Source organism: Rosa rugosa, chromosome 7 (genome assembly GCF_958449725.1).
Source record: "Rosa rugosa chromosome 7, drRosRugo1.1, whole genome shotgun sequence".
In the NCBI taxonomy this organism is placed as follows: Eukaryota; Viridiplantae; Streptophyta; class Magnoliopsida; order Rosales; family Rosaceae; genus Rosa; species Rosa rugosa.
In genome coordinates this window covers 39,502,540-39,519,139 of record NC_084826.1, presented here as the reverse complement: position 1 = coordinate 39,519,139, position 16,600 = coordinate 39,502,540, and the positions used below count along the sequence as shown (strand labels likewise).

General features: G+C 38.9%; 1 long non-coding RNA gene across 1 annotated transcript; it reads left to right on the top strand.

Moving 5' to 3' along the window:
• Positions 1-2,058: 2,058 nt before the first annotated feature.
• On the top strand, positions 2,059-4,670 carry LOC133723390 (uncharacterized). The gene is made up of 6 exons (XR_009852973.1): positions 2,059-2,540; positions 3,343-3,448; positions 3,570-3,650; positions 3,983-4,063; positions 4,170-4,261; positions 4,362-4,670. It is a non-coding gene; the product is annotated as an uncharacterized LOC133723390 (long non-coding RNA).
• Positions 4,671-16,600: the final 11,930 nt, after the last annotated feature.

Below are 16,600 nucleotides of genomic sequence, written 5' to 3'. Positions count from 1 at the left end.
AGAAAAAGGCTGGTATTTGGGCCCGAAAGCCCGGAAACCCGGCCCGAAAGTAAACGGGCCGGTCCCTGTAAGTGCCAAAACGGGCTTTAGGCCCGAACCGTAAAAAACGGGCCGGTTCCGGGCCCAGTGAAATATTAGGTCGGCCCGGCCCGTGCCCACCCAGCCCTAGTGAGAAGTTTATCGGAGACCCAAATTTGATAAGGGCACCCAGCTACTATTTTTATTTTCTTCTCCCATGCTTTTATTTTCATCCCTTTCTTATTTTCCTTTTGTCCCCAGCTATTCCGCTTTTTTTTTTCTTTTATTTCCCAGACAAACACGAGCCTGTCTTGAGGATGAATTGGAGATGAACAAAGCACAGTTGGAAGGCAAAGTCGCGACTTGGCTTCTTCATAGGAGAAATTTCAATGACCTGCGCCGGATTTAGGAGAATCTGGGGTGAAACCCCCCTTCAGTTGATATTTAGAGACTCCATCGATTTGTGGGTGAGACCAAATTTGCTTTAATCACCCAATTTTGAGCCTTGAATCATCGAAACTGCTATCTCGAATTCTATCCCCTTGATTGCAGTTGTCATTGAAGAAGAACATGTTGGCACTTGCATTTGTTTTCACATTGAAATGCGTGTGTTTAAAACTACAGAGCAGACCTTGTTCCATTTTGTCTCATGCAAAGAGAAAAGCCACCTTTATTGAACTTTCATGATTAATCTGCAACACACACCGCCAAGCTTAATTATTGTCTTCTTTAACATGCTTTTTCTTTTTATTTGAGTTTTGTCCTCGGTGTGTTGGAGAAAACTTGATCACGTGATCATGCTCCATTAAGTGACATTCCAAAAGGTGATTTTGTCATCTTACTGAAGAATAATTGAAACACTCGAGTTTCTTTATATCCTTGTTTGTTTTAATGAAGTGAACCACTTTCCAGTGGGTAAGTCGAAGTGTCGAACTGCACGGTTAATTTTTGCTGTTTTCCCTTCGTTCTTTCATTCTAGTTGAAGAGAAAACCATCCGAGCTTGCTTTGAATTTTGAGAGCAGCAGACTCAAAGTTTCAAGGACTCTCTTTGCTCTGATGTTTTTGTTAGAATAGTTTGACAGGGAAGCTTTTTGCTTTCTTTTTTTTCTTTGCTGTCAGTGAGGATGAGAGAGATGAGTTCAACTTGCATGTTTGACATTCCTTGAAAACTTGAGCAGAGCACTTTTGGGGCGCTGCTGGAACTTGAGAGCAAGGCTTGCTGCTGAGACTTTAAAAGAACAAGCCGTCGCCAGAATTTGAGGATGATACAACGCCGTGCAGCTCTGAAACAGTATTGGTACTCTAAAGTACCGCCACTGGAGCTTTGAAGACAATTTCGGCACCCTAAGGCACGCCGCGCCGGAGCTCGCCGACAATCGGCACCCTAAGGCACGCCGTGTCGGAGCTCGATATCACTGGAAGCCTGCATCATTTGAGAACAGCAAAGGAAAAGGTGCAGATCGGTGGAAGTCTCACCCTCTTCTTTCTTGCTTTCTTCCTGCTGTCCTCTGCTTCTTCACGGTCTCCTGATGCTGCTATCTTCTATTCCTTCGTCCCCCCGTCTTTTTGATGTAGAGTATCTTTTATAGGAGTGATAGATGAGACTTTGAATTTGAATCAGTCTCAAACACCACCTTGGCACCAACTTGCACGGGCAAGATATATCACCAGCTGTATACTCACTACAAGAAAAATGGTCTACGACAACATCATATTTACAACATATTATAAATGCTCGTTGTTGCTTACAGTTTTCCACAACGAGCAAACAATGTGTGTTGTGGAAAAATGTATACCACAACATGCGTCATTTGCGTGTTATTAATTTAGTTATTGACAACTCACCTTACACGTTGTTATTTGTAAGTTGTCAATTAAGGCATTAACAAGTATGAATGCGCGTTGTTAAATATTTTTAAAACAACAACGTGCATCGAATCCTGTTAAAATTTTGAGATAAAAGATATAAGCAAAATAGCAGAACAATTGTGCTCAACATAAAGCTTTAGCAAAAACAAAAGGACTAAAGTCACTACAAACTCAACTCGATCTTTCTCAAAGAAAAAAAATAAATAAATAAAAAATATAAAAAATCAGCTCTCTGAATCCATCAGAGATCCAAAATGTATAAAATCCTAGGCTTGAAGAATTGAAATCTGAAGCTCTCAACTCTCAAACGGCTTCGCCCTCACCAGCCTAAACCCTAAACCGCACGAAACGATGTCGTGGCTTCCATCCGACGACTTCGCCATGAAGCAAGACCACTTCTCCAGCGTCGCCGCCGTCGAGCACGTCCCTCTCAGCCACTTGGCCGACGGCAGGATCGACTCCGCCTAGCTGTGGTCCTCCAATCCCTCGCGTACCTCCCATGCGCCGCCCAGCATCGGCTACGTCCCTTACCAGCTCATCCTCTGCCTCGGCTCCGATGACTGCGCCACTGACTCCACTTTCACTGCCGACATCGATTGTCAATCTCCGAAGCATTTCGATGGCCGGATTTCCGGCATTTACGGCTACGAAGGTACTTCGTTCTTTCTTCATATTAGGCGTTCCACTGTTTCGCACCTTCAATTTCATCATCTTGGTTCCTATTGCGTTCTAATCAGCACAGCATGTTGTTTAGCTTGAAAATTGTTTGAAGAACTCAGCTTTTAGCCTCGCAGCTGCAAAACACTGTTATTCATTTGCTTCTTCATGATTGCTTGTTCCTCCTCAATTGGCATATTGTCGAACACAAGGTGTGCATTGAAAATAAAGATGATTCATGCTAGATAGTGAAATTGATATAAAAGTTCAATTGAAGGATGTGAGTATGAGACATTGCAGTCTTACTGAGTACAACTGTGGACAGTATAATGAATGTTCATGAGAATTAGTATCACTACTGCTGTCATGAACTGTGGTGTTGATTTTAGAATTAGTATGATGTCTTAAGTCGATTAGAAGTGGTTTATACTTGAATTAGTTGTGAGAGTTTGTAGAACATATCCTAAATAAGGTAGCTAGTAGCTAGGATTTTGAGGGTAACTTAGAAAAAAGAAGATGAGGACCTGAGTTCACCAGAGTATATTTTATCTGTTATACATGCATAACCATCTGTGGATGAGTCAACTGCCTGGCAGTATCTATTTACTAGGATCAATGTGCATAGTTTTCCCTATTATTCTACATATACTTAGTATATAACATTGGGCTCTGGTCCAGCCCATTCAAGGCTAGAGTAGCACTGTGAACTGTGAAATGACAACCTTTTGTGATCTTTGTCGTCATTTGTATCTAAAGTTTGTGTTTTAATTGTGGATTTAATATTTTGCTTCGTCCAGATATGGTCACATGATAGACAATGTTACCTGATTGTTACTGGAACTTTGCACGAGAGAGATGTTCAGGAACTATTGGAAAAATGCCACCTTTGGCCATGTTTGACAGGTATCATCATTGCATTATATTTTTCCTTTGGGGACTTGTTTCCATTTAAAGTGTGTTGTGAGTTAATATTTTTCTATAAATACTACGAGTACTGACTTAGTTTTTTTATTTGTTACCTCAGCATTGCTATCCTAGCAGTTTCACAGAATATGCAGGAGCTTTACATCTTGCTTCTTACTTTTCTGAGTGCATTACATCAAAGGTACAGATTAAGATGCTTGTTTTACCTATATATGCCAACTTTTTTCCTTTCTGTAAAGTTTCACATCTCTATTGGGTCCTAAAATTGCTACCTAGTAGAACTAGGCATCGGTTGATATCAGTTTGAATAAATCCCCTTGTAAGATGAAAAAAAAAAAAAAAATCAAGGATTGACGTTAGGCAGTATGCTAGAGATAAGTAGCCTTCCACTCGCACCATTTTGTTTTCCAAAAATTTTAATCATAAAGAATTGGAATTTCTGTAAGGTCTCAAGACTCAGGTTTATGATTATAATTGTCTTTCCAGTTCGTTTTATTCATCATTCTCTTTCAGGATCTGGATGACAGGAATATTGAAATCATGAGGAATAATCTTTACAATGCATACCTTGAAGACTTTTACAGGTTTTGTCAGGTAACTGTTCATTGCAAAGTGAAGATTTTTTATTTATTTTCAATCTAAGGAGTCTGAAAATTTTATGAAGTGTTTTTTCATTAGTTTGCTTTTATTTTTGGGACAGAATCTACGTGGTGCCATAGCAGAGATTATGTCTGACTTGCTTTTGAGGCTGACAGAAGGGCTGATCATACAACTTTTGCTGCAGCCAAACAGGTATAGTTTTGCTAAGTTGATGACATAATTTCTTGATTTGCATTGGTTATAAATTTTTTTTCATGGTCTCATTCTACCATTATTGCTTACTCCTATGCAGCATTGGAACAGAGCTTACTCGAGATGATCGCAAGAAATTGTATTCTAGCTTTGGTTTACTGTAGCTCATGTTTTGATTTATTGGTGATTGCTATTTGTGAGGACATTGATCACTGTATGGCGTGAGTTTCAATTGGTGTTAATACTTGCCTAAAACGTGTTGCAGCTCTTGGTCCACCTTCTCTGGAAGACCTCTTTCAGCAATTACCAATGATGCACAAAGAATTCAGTACTTTGTCATGCATGTTTTGTAAAGAATATATGTATCAGATGATATGGTACTCTTAATGAAATGTATATTTTTCTTTTACATGGTTACTGTATACTAATATTGAGTTATTGACATGAGAATGTGCTTAAGTAATGGTGAATGTTTATAGAGGTAAAGCAAAGAACCCAGCAAATTGGGTGCAATAATATATACTGAAACGTTATAACAACGTGTTCAGTAATATGACAACATACCATGTATGTTGTCAAAAACTAAAGACAACATGCCGAGAGTGTGGTTAAAACTTACAACACCCGCTCAAAACGTTGTCGAAAATTTATGACAACGTGCAAAGTGCATTGTTGAATAATTACAACAACTTGCTTCGCCTCTTTTCGACAACGTGCAAAGCGCGATGTTAAGGACTCTTGGACTTTTAATGACTCTGGCGTCTACAACATGCGGCGAATGTTGTCAAAAGTGATTGACAACGTGAATTGCATGTTGTTAAACATGTTTTTTCTTGTAGTGACTTCCTTTCTTTTAGAGATAGATATGAACCAATTAATTATCCACATGAAGAGACGGTAATTGTACTGGTTTCTACACTCCCATCTCTATTGTACTTCTTTGCTTTTTGTATTTGACCAAACATGAAATTTGTGTTCTGTTTGGAAGAAGCATGCTGGGACATATATACCTTTATTTTGCTACTTTCGTATTCTCCTAGAAGCCTTGTGCCTATATTGTTTTTTTTTCTTTTTTCCTTTTTGGTGTTCACCCACATAACTTGCTGGGGTAGAATAAATTTTGGAATTGTATATTTTTTTTATGTCTCAACACCGCTGCAAAGCATGCACAACCCACCTGCAAAGCATCAGCCACCGCCAGCGCACACCACCTAACACCTGCGCAGCCCAGCATCTGCCACAACGCCCAGCAACCGCGCCTGCAGCAGCCCTTCACCAATCGCAGCCTTCAGCCCAATCACTGCCCATCCCCGTGCCCATACACAGCAGCTCGCCTTCAACCTTGCAGCCCCACCTTCAACCTTGCAGCCCCACCTTCAAGGTGTCCCAGATCGGAGTCGCCGGCGCTGCCTCCACAGGTACACGAAAGGAACAGAAACAGAAAAAAAAAACAAAGAAGAAGACGCGAAAAAAAAAAAAAAGAGAAAAAAACCCGGCCTAAAGAACAGGACCCGGCCCAAGAACAACCAAATCAAAAAAAAAAAAAAAGCCCTTGCGGCCCAGAGAGAAAAAAAAAAAGCAAAGAAAAAAAAAAGAAGAAACAAGGCCTGCGGACCAAGAAAAAGAAAAAATTTTGTGGCCATTGCAAGAGAAAGCAACCTAATTTTTCTCAAACTCAAAAACATCGTTACGCACGCCTGCATCAACACGCGCGTGCGCTAAGATTGTTTTACTTTCTCGAAACCAAGTATGTTCTCTTTAATTTATTTAATTTCATACTATGGTATATTTAATTATTTATTTTCTTGAGCATGCTTTATATTTTATTGTTTATGCTTTTATTATAAAATTTTCGAGCATGTTTAGTTAGATTATATTAATCATTTTAAGCATGCTTTTTTATTTATGTTTTATATAATTATCTTTAAGTATGATTATATATTTTATTGTTTATGGTTTATTATGAAATTTTGAGCATGTTTTTATTTTATTTACGCATGCTTTGTATTCTGCTATTGTTTAAATTTTATTTTATGCATGATATATTCTTGTTATTATTAAATAATTTGCTATGATCGATTATGTGTAGTATATAATTTTTTGTATATTTATGAAATTTGAGCATGCCATGTTGTTACGTCCCGTATCTTAAATTATCAGTTTACTAGTTAATTGTTCGGTAAACGACAATTTCTTTCACTTTTACTGTCGCTTCGGTAATTTTAGTGGCCCTAAAAGTTGACTTTTAGTTCGGGCCAAAATTTGAGAAAATGTTCTTCATGGAAGTCGTAGAGGACGTTAAACCGAGCGCGTGCATTTGTGGTACGTAAAAATCGGAGTTCGTATGCGAAAGTTATAAGCGAAAGATTAAAGTTACTGTTCACGGTAACTTTCTATAAATAGCAGAGTTACCAGGGTAAGTTTCCATTTCGGGAAACCTACCCCCTACCCCGATTTCTCTTTCTTCCTCTTTCTTCTTCCCCCGCGTCGGACTCTCTCCTTCCTCCTTTCGATTTGCCGCCGTCCGGCCACCTGGGGACGAGCCACGGTCGTCACCGGCGCGCCTCATTTTCCTCCACACGCTAGCAGCAGCGGGTCACGGCGATTTGGCCGGAAAAGTGGGAATCGACGGCTTGAAGAAAACTGTAGCAGATTGGGGTTTTCCGGCAGTTCTTCCAATTCCGGCCGTTTCCGGCCACCAAACCACCGTCGAGGGTGAGGTTTTTGCCAAGGATCATTTTGCCCCTAGCCTTGAGCCACGATTTGCAGCGTAGAGGGAGAATCGATCAGAACTCGATCCTAGAGTTCTTGGATTTTCTGGGTTTTCTTCAACAGCCGATTTCGAGCACTTAAAGGTAAAATTGGAACTTGTTGTAGTTATGAAAATTGTTGGGTCTGTTGAGTAGGTGGTGCTGCCAAAATTTGGTGGCCATCGGAGGTGGTGGTCACCGGCTCGTGGGGCCCACGCGCTGCCACTGTGGGTGGCGCGTGGAGGCGTGTAGGGTTGGTTTTTAATTCCTGTTTTAGCCTAATTAAATCCTATAAATGTTGTAGAGCTTGTATGTGAAGTTTGGTGAATTTTGGAGGAGTTTGGAATTGTTTGTGATTTTCCGAAGTTCGGAGTTTTGTGATTGAATTGTGGGAAATCCGGCCGTCAGATTTCCTTCGTTTTCGTTGTGGAATATGTAAATCGAGGAATTGGTGTTATGGGTGTGATGTGGGTTGAATCCGAAAAGAATTGGAGAGATGATTTATGAGGATTCGATTTTGAGAATCGTATTTAATTAGAATAGTTATTCACGGATTATATTTATGTACAGGGCGTCGTACCGAGCTATTGCTCGACGAAGGAACTCGTACGCATGATCGTCGGAATAGTACTGTGAGTGGACTTTTGTTTTAAATAATGATGCATGCGTTTATTTTCTTGAATTACTGCTTTATTTAATTAACATATTACTTTTCGAGCATATGAATTGATTTCGGAATTTGATTTCGGTTTATCTCGTGGATTTGCTTTCAATAATGATTTTCAGAGATTGATTACGGTTTATCTCGATTATGACTTGCGGATATTAATTTGTCATGCTTGGATTCGAATTTATAATTTATGTTGATTTTCGACGAATTATTTTTCTGAGGTGATTTCCGGAATTTCATATTTATTTTCATTCGTCGATTTGAGATTTCTGAAAGATTTTCGAAATGGGATTTCGATGGAATTGTTTCTTGTTTATTTATCGACTTTCGGTTTTGGCATTGGGAGTGCCTCGATGATGATTTTGGAATTGGTTTTGTTTCGAATTATGGTGATACTCTTGGCGTGTGGGACACGTCGTTGGAAATTCATTTGCGACAGTTGGGGAAGCCTTATGTATTTATGGATTTGTGGTTTTCGGAATTTCTTTTGCCATACTTTGGGTGACTATTATCATTGCTAGCATTGATCTTCCGCCTTTGTGGCGAGGTGATGGGATCACCGAAGCCGGTCCGCCTTTGTGGCGCTGGTTACTGTCTTTGTGACAGTAATGCTGAAGCCCAGTATCCTAATTGCTACACATAGTGGCGTGTGGGTATATAACGGGAGTATATGGGAGTACTTTAGCCTGGGAGGCTATCACCCGAGCCTGGGTGACTCATTCGTATGGCTATCATTTTCCCCTACTCATTATATTATTGCTGGGCTAGCGGGGTCTAGTCCGATTCCCTTAACCAGCGGGGCTGGTCTTATTTTCTTGAGTATCAGAGTTCTTTCCTCTTTGCTTGGTTGTGGCTAGCGGGGCTAGTCGGTTTTCTTGAGTTGAACTAAAGTTGTGTTTCTTTAAATTGTTGCATGCATCGGGTTTTTAAAGAGATAAATGTGGGAAAGTATACACTCTTCTGTTTTTACAATTATTTATTTTTTGTCCACTCACACTAACGTTTTCATATACTTTTCCCCTGGGCCCTTCGGTTTCAAATGCCCAGTTTGCAGGCTAGGTTAATTATGGTCGGGCGTACATGGAGTCGAGGCATAGCCAACAGCATTGCTTCCGCGTACTCATTCTATTTCTGTTTTCTTTGCTACCTAGTGGATTAGTATTGCTTTGATAACCTATGAGATTAATATTGTTTTTGGGTTGAGACTGATATTTGTGAAATTGGAGTTGTGATTTGGGGAGCAGATGGCTCCAGGAGGTTAAGGATGGATGATTTAGAAGTGTAAATGCTTTCCTACAGGTTTTGGGTAGCCTACTTTTAGGGGAAGTTCCGCCAAATTTTTGGTAGAATTTCTTCTAAAGTGGGCCCCGCAGGGCCACTTCGGATTTCAGTGTGAAATCCGGGGCGGGTCCTGTCAGTTGGTATCAATGTACTTTATTTCTTATATATGCTATGTTTAAATGTGCTATGCTTATTTTTAGAATGCAATATACAAAAATTGCGTTTTGCCATGATAATGAAAATTCATGCGCATTATACATACACACTTACTGTGATAAAGTATTTTCACATAGCATCGAAAAAAAAAAAATGTGACCATTACGAATCTTGGTCTTGAAATCTAATTCATATTTTTGGAAAATAATTCACGTGGATGTCTTTATAACTGCGTAATTTATATATTCCCTCTTGTTTTATGTAGATGGATGATCCAACTCGACCTGAGTTTGACATTTTGGACTCAGAAGGACTTGAGTAACACCGTTGGGTTTCCGATGTAGAAACTGCCTTTGTGGCAAAAGACTACACCGCCACCATTACCGACCCCAAAGATGATGAACTATCTAATAAGGTGAAAGCAGATGCCTTAATGTTTCTGAGGCGACATATTGATCCTAGCCTACGCTGGGAGTACCTTCAGTTTAAGACACCCAAAGAATTGTGGGATGCCCTTAAGGGACGTTTTGGGAACATTCACGATACTTTGCTCCCAGGACTGGCTGTTCAGTGGAATGGAATCCGCTTGCTTGACTATAAAAGGGTCAATGACTTCAACAAGGACATGTTGCGCTTAAAGGCACGTCTCAATTTCTGTGGAAGGGAAATCACAGAAGATGATATGATCCAGAAGACTCTTTCTATTTTTCCCACTTCAGTACTTACACTAGCGAACCAGTATATGCTAGAGTATGACAACATAAGAATCACAACCTTTAATAAGCTGATCCACCTACTGTAAGTGGCTGAGAGGCATAATGCGGTTCTCTTGAACAACAATGCCAGGCCCAAATCCCGGTTCCACCTCAAAGTTGTCAACCAACATTTGGCATATCTCCCGGTTCAGTTTGGTGCACCCTATCTTCGTTAATGGCCCAAATCCAATTCCATCTACTGCTTTCGTCTTTCTTGTTGATAACTGAGCACAGGTTTGTTTGAAATCCTTTGGATTGCAGCCTATTTTTAACACTACCGAAGACAGTGGCTCACCACCTTCTGCAACGCAATGTGAGGGATCACCGTTAGTAGTATAAGCAAATAGGGATCGTTCTATTCCGGGGATTGAGGGTACACCTGTCATTGTCAAACAATTAAACAATTAAAATTAAAACAAAGTATAATATTCACAAATGTATTCACAAAATATAAACATTTTACACGAAAAGGGGGGATTTTGTTTTTGGTTTTTTCGAAAATGAAACTAAGTTAACAAAAACAATTAAAATGCAAAAACATAAAAATACGAATGGAATGAAGGAACAAAGATCAAAACCGAAACTTATGATTAAAATTGATTCAAACCCTAATATTGTTCATCTAAGTCATGAGAAAGGAGTTGATCATGTGAAACATTCGAAAGCAAATGAATTCCCATTTTTTACTTTTCAATGCTAATTAACCTAAGCGAAAGCACCTAGATTAATCCTATCAAGCATGCAATCAAACCCTAGAAAGCTAGTCAATCATGTCATGTTTAACGCATTACACATAGAGAAAGGCTATCAACTCAAGTGTACAACTTAGTATGGAAAAGTCCACCTAATTGCAATTCTCTTTAATTAAATTCGATCTTTGTACAAAACCTTTACTACTTTGATTCAAGTTTACACAAAACGAAAAGTCGATTTCATGTTCTTAAACCTAGCACCATTCATATCGAAACCCTAAGTGTTTGCAACCACATAAGATTAAAATACAAAAGTTATCTATAACGCAAATTTAATTAAACAAACCCACATAAGCAACTCTCGAATCACAATATATGAATCTGAAAATTCTCAATTAATCATAAAAATTCCAGAAATAATACTTTGTTCAAACATATATGTCAACTAGTTCATAACCAACGAAATTCAAAGCAAAGGTTACAAAGGAGAATAGGATTACACCGTGGATGAAGATGAGATGGATGATTCACGTTGTGGATTCTTGAAACTCGAAAGCAAGCTTCAAGGATGGCTATGGATGGAAGTGCTCACGGCTTCTCTTCTTCTTCTTTGGCCTTGCTTGAACTCGTGGAGATGACTAAACTTGAAACTAGAGGATGGAAAGGAAAATGGAAAGGAAATGGAGAGACAAAGAAAATGGAATGGATGAAGGAATGTCTTTCTTCTTTGTTGTAGCCTCTATTTATAGGCTACCAAGCAAAACTATTTGGATTTAAACAAATGATGATATGTTAGGTTTGAGCATTTAAACATTAATGGAATTTATTAGGTTTGAATATTTAAACACTAATGGAATTTGTTAGGTTTGAGTCACTTTCTACTCATTTTTCCTTCAATTAATTCTCCACCAAGACTTCAGATTTTTGCCCGTGACTTCTTCATATGAAATGATCCATCATGAGTGTAGATCATTCTGTAAAATTTTCAGAATTTATCTCCATGTGTTTGGGCCGGAATTTCTGCTGGACTCCTTACAGGTCCAGTTTTCCAGTTTTGCTTCTGCAGAACATTGGGCTGACTGTTTGAAGGCCTTCCACTTCTTTTTGGCTCTTGCACTCTTCATAAGAAATGTTTCTTAGGATGTCTAGAATGGATCTGGAAGGTTTCAGCTCATTTGAAGTTCATTTGGTCAGGTGGTCGCTCCTTCTTCCTTGCTTGGCTTGGTTTCTCCTAGCCGGAGTAGGAAAATGTGTAAAGTTGACCTTTTTAGTGCATTTCCATTTTTCTCCATCATTTTATGGACCTAACACTTATTTCATCATCATCTACTCCAATGTACCTAAAAATAAAAATTGAATTAAAAATCGATTCGTTAAGGAATTAACTAAGCAAAATGTGAGGAATTAACTATTAAAATATCACATTAAAATGCTTCTATCAAATTCCCCCACACTTAGCTTTTGCTAGTCCCTTAGCAAAATCAAAACACAGACACAACTAAGACTCAACGAAAATTTAAAGACTCTACAAATACAATGACTCTATTGCCCTTCAACTTTTTGTCTCAGCAATCTCTTACTTTCACCACACCAAGATTAGCACTCAACCAAGAATTAATGTTTAGGCATTCGAGAGTTAATTAAAACATGTAATCCACACATACACAAGTAGGACTTGGTTGTAACAATGGTGATGGGTTTAAGCTTAGCATGCTTCAGACAAGTATGATTCAAATCTCACAAGTATATCCCTCTTTCTTCTCTCAGATCATGGCAATGCTTAAAAGCTTATTCACTCAAGTACATGTGAAAGATAAACAAAGTAGATCACATATGTATAGAAACAAAAGCACATAATTTTTCTTTTAAAGATCTCATGAAGGATATCAACTACTTGCACGAATGGACTGCCATAGGTTCAACTCTTGTAACTTATCTCCACATCAAGGGCTGTCCCATCTTAAGGATCAAGAAGGTCCTCTCTCAAGGGTTGTAATGGGGCTCAGGCTCAAGGTTTAAAGAAACGAAAGGTAAGGATTTATCAAAGTGTCCTAAAAACCTAGTAGAGCTCATATGAATGTAGAGATTTCGAAATATTCCACCAAGGCATTGCAAAAACGTCACTTCCCCATAGTGGTAATATAAGAGGGCCAAATGTCTTCATGTTGGGCCCAATCTTCAATGTAAACTTCCCTTGAATCTAGTGAAATGGACAAAGGCCAAATTTTTCTGTAGTGGGCCTTCAATTCAAAGCAAACTCCAAAATCACTAAGTATGGGGTATTAAAGTCCATATACTTTTCTTTTTATTTCTTTTTAGCCGTATATATATATATATATATTTTTTTCTTTATTTTCATTTTTCACGGCTTTCACATATCTTTTCTTTATGGACAATTCTACCCCCACACTTGAACTTTCACCTCTTCTCAATCTTCATCTTTAACACCAAACCCATGTAATATGTCTCAAAAGTTAGCTCCACTAAGTTCTTAGAACAAAGGGTAGAGTTGTAACTATACTAAGCTTCATGGTTAAGGATTTTAAGGGTGATGAACGAAAAGGCTTAATGTAGGCTCAAAGGGGCTTAACTAGAGGGGTCCCACGACGGGCACAATTGGGGACACAGGTTTATTTGGCAATGGTGGTAATTCCTAGAGAACCTCTATCCCTTCCAGAATCAGGGCCATGTATTGATATCACGTCTCAACAAGCACAAGAGCGAATTCTAGCATTCTCTAGTCCATTAAACTTAATCTATGGCAAGCAGTCAATCAAGATGAAAGAATAATGAGATCATCAAAACATCGCCAAGAAATTAAGAATATATTTTCATTTCACTCCAAGAAAAAGGGACATGGCTCAATTATCTCACATGGGCTTTATGAATCACAACTCATCTTAACATGCTCATATTCTGTACCAAGGTCATGCAATCCATATCCACTACAAAGCACATATTTTTCATATATCTCAATTAACCAAAGAATACCATGTTAAAATCATCTCAATATTGTGATCCTCTTTTAGTCATGATTTCAGAGATATAGAATCATCTCAGACAGTTGAAAGGCATCCTATGACTCAAAACAAAACAAAAACAAGAACAACACATAAAGTGACGCAACATACAAGAAAAAAAAAAAAAAAAAAAAAAAACGTTTTGGACTTAGGGATATTTCTCTTCTCCTTTCGGTAACTCCTTTGGAACATGACCAGGTGAAGAGAGGAACGATTTTGGCGGAGCTCAGCTCACTTGATTGACAGGGGACGAGACCCTTTGTCAGCATTTCTCATATCCAAACTAGACCTTTAGACATCACATCCCATTGGATGCGCCTACGATGAAGAAGATATTTACCCAAAATTCATTTTGACTCTAACAACAAACAAACAAAACAAACAAACTAAAGAACAAAGATAAACAAAAACCAAAACATGAATATAAAACCTAAAACAAAGTTAACGATTTTTTTTTTTTTTTTTTTTTTAATTTAATTTTTTTAATTTTCTGATTTTTCTGATTTTTTATTTTGTTTTCTTTTTATGACAAAAACTAACTACAAGCATTAATCCTTCCCCCCACACTTAAATCATACATTGTCCTCAATGTTAAACAAGTTAGAGCATGCAATGAACAATTATCATGTGAATGGAATGATTAACTCAAGAAAACCTAAAAACAAAAACTAAAAATGCAAATAACAAAGATACAATCAGAAAATAGTAATAGAGGAGATAGAGTTTAAGAGAGCAAATCTGCGTTGATGGCTCCTCCACAGCTACGGTTCAAATGGGTTGCCTCCCATGCAGCGCTTAATGTTTAAAGTCTTTCAGCCTAGACTTGTACCTCCATTTACTCCTTTGGAGGAGCGGTATGCGGGCGAGTGGCAGCCTTCTTGCTGGTTTCAGCCTTCGGAGGAGGGTTCTGATGGAGTGACATAAATAAAAAAAAAAACGGGGGAGGCAAGGTTCGAAACCTTAACCTGCTGCACGAAACCTTTGTCCCCAACCACTGGAGCACAAGCTGTGCTTAATATAATGTGTACAAATTTTATACTTATTATGTCATAAACGAACATAATAAAAATAAACGAGAGGCGAGGTTCGAACCTCAGACCTCTTGTACACGAACTTTACACTCAACCACTCGAGCACGGCTGCTCACGTTATTATCCATACCAATCCTTTTATTTAAACCAACTGTTTCAACTGTTTCAACAATTCGGCACAAAACATCCAAGACTGTTGCAGAAACCCAGCCCAACTCATCCAAAACTGTTTCTGAAACTCGGCCCATCAGGCCTCCACCCACAGCTACAGTGATGCCTTGATCCGAGACAGGCCCAAGTACGGCCCACTTGTGTCACGGCTTATCCCTTCCGTGATTTACGGCAGTCAAATCTGCTTTCGGCTACAGCTGTCTGCCACAGCGCCTCGAGATTCCCTCGGTCCCCTTACACGCTCTCCACGCGCCAACAACTTTTCCGGGTTTCAGGGCGACTTTAATCCAACGCGTAGAATGAATCACAGGAATCGTCCATCCAACGGTGGAGATCTGCTCACCTCGCTCTATAAATAGGTGCATTCTGAGGGCGCAACTGTTCACTCCAAAGGAACGAAAATCTCTCCTGAGTTCCAGCCCCTCTCTCCCAACTCTTCAGCTTTTCCTCTTCTTTCAAAACTCAAAATATTTCTTCTTCGATTCAATCCTTCTCTTCTGATCTTCTCTCCCATCTAGTTGATTCAATCTCATCTTTCCTCTGAACTTTCAGATCTCCAACACACCATCATCATCCTTAATCCCTTTAACAACAACTCCTTCAAACACTTGACAACTTTACTCTTCGATCTTCACATCCCCTCAACCCATCACCATGGAACCACGAACTCTGCAACTGATGGAGCTACAAACCCAGCAACAAATCGAGGATGGAGGAAACAACCAAGCAGCCGGGAGTAGTGCCAACACAGATTTCTGGCGAAGCCGTGCCAGGTGGGTTCCTACTCCAGATCAAATAAGGATCCTCAAGGATCTTTACTACGACAAGGGAGTTAAGCGCCCAACTACAGAGCATATTCACGAGATCTGTCTCCAGCTGAACCAGTATGGACATGTTGAGGGCAAGAACATTTATTTTTGGTTCCAGAATGTCAGGGCTCGAGAGAAGCAGATGAAGAGGTGCAATCAGGCTGCTCAAGTGCCCATGGGAACTAGTTCTCCTGGTACTGGTGGATCCATTGATCTCAATTTTGGGCCAGCTGGTTCTACTGGTGCTGGTGGATCCATCGACATCAATTTTGGGCCAGCTGGTGGATCCATTGACATCAATTTTGGGTCCACTAGTTCTACTGATGATGGTAGATCCATTAATCTCAACTTTGGTTCCACTGATTCTACTGGTAATGAAGGATTTCTTGATTTAAATTTTGTTTCATATTCTTCCTCACACTTCAACACTAATACCAGTACAACTCTTTTGGCACAACAGGAGGACAAACATCCCTGCAACAACGAGGAGGAGATCACCAGGAGATTGAAACCCTTCCATTGTTCCCCATGCATGGTGAGGACATCTTGGGCATCATGAAGACTACTTCCGAGAGAGGTAGCGGTTATGGCGGTGGCTCTCACATTTCCCTTGAGCTCAGCCTCAACTCCTACAGAGATGCAGACATGGCTTAGTATAGAGTATTATTATTATTATTATTATTATTATTATTATTATTATTTTTTTTTTTTTTTTTTTTTTTTTTTTTTTTTGTAAATAGCTGAAATTAATAAGACTGAATGAATGCATTTTTTTTTTTTTTTTATTATTATTATTTTTTTTTAAATTTTTTTTTTTATTATTATTAAAAAATATAGGACTCAAAAATATTTATAGGACACAAAATGAAAGACAAAAATATTTATAGGATTCAAAATGAAAGACAAAAATATAAATCCCTTCCCCCACACTTAAATATTGCATTATCCTCAATGTAATCAATTAAAAGCATGCAATGAAATAAGTAAGCATATAGGGATGGAAT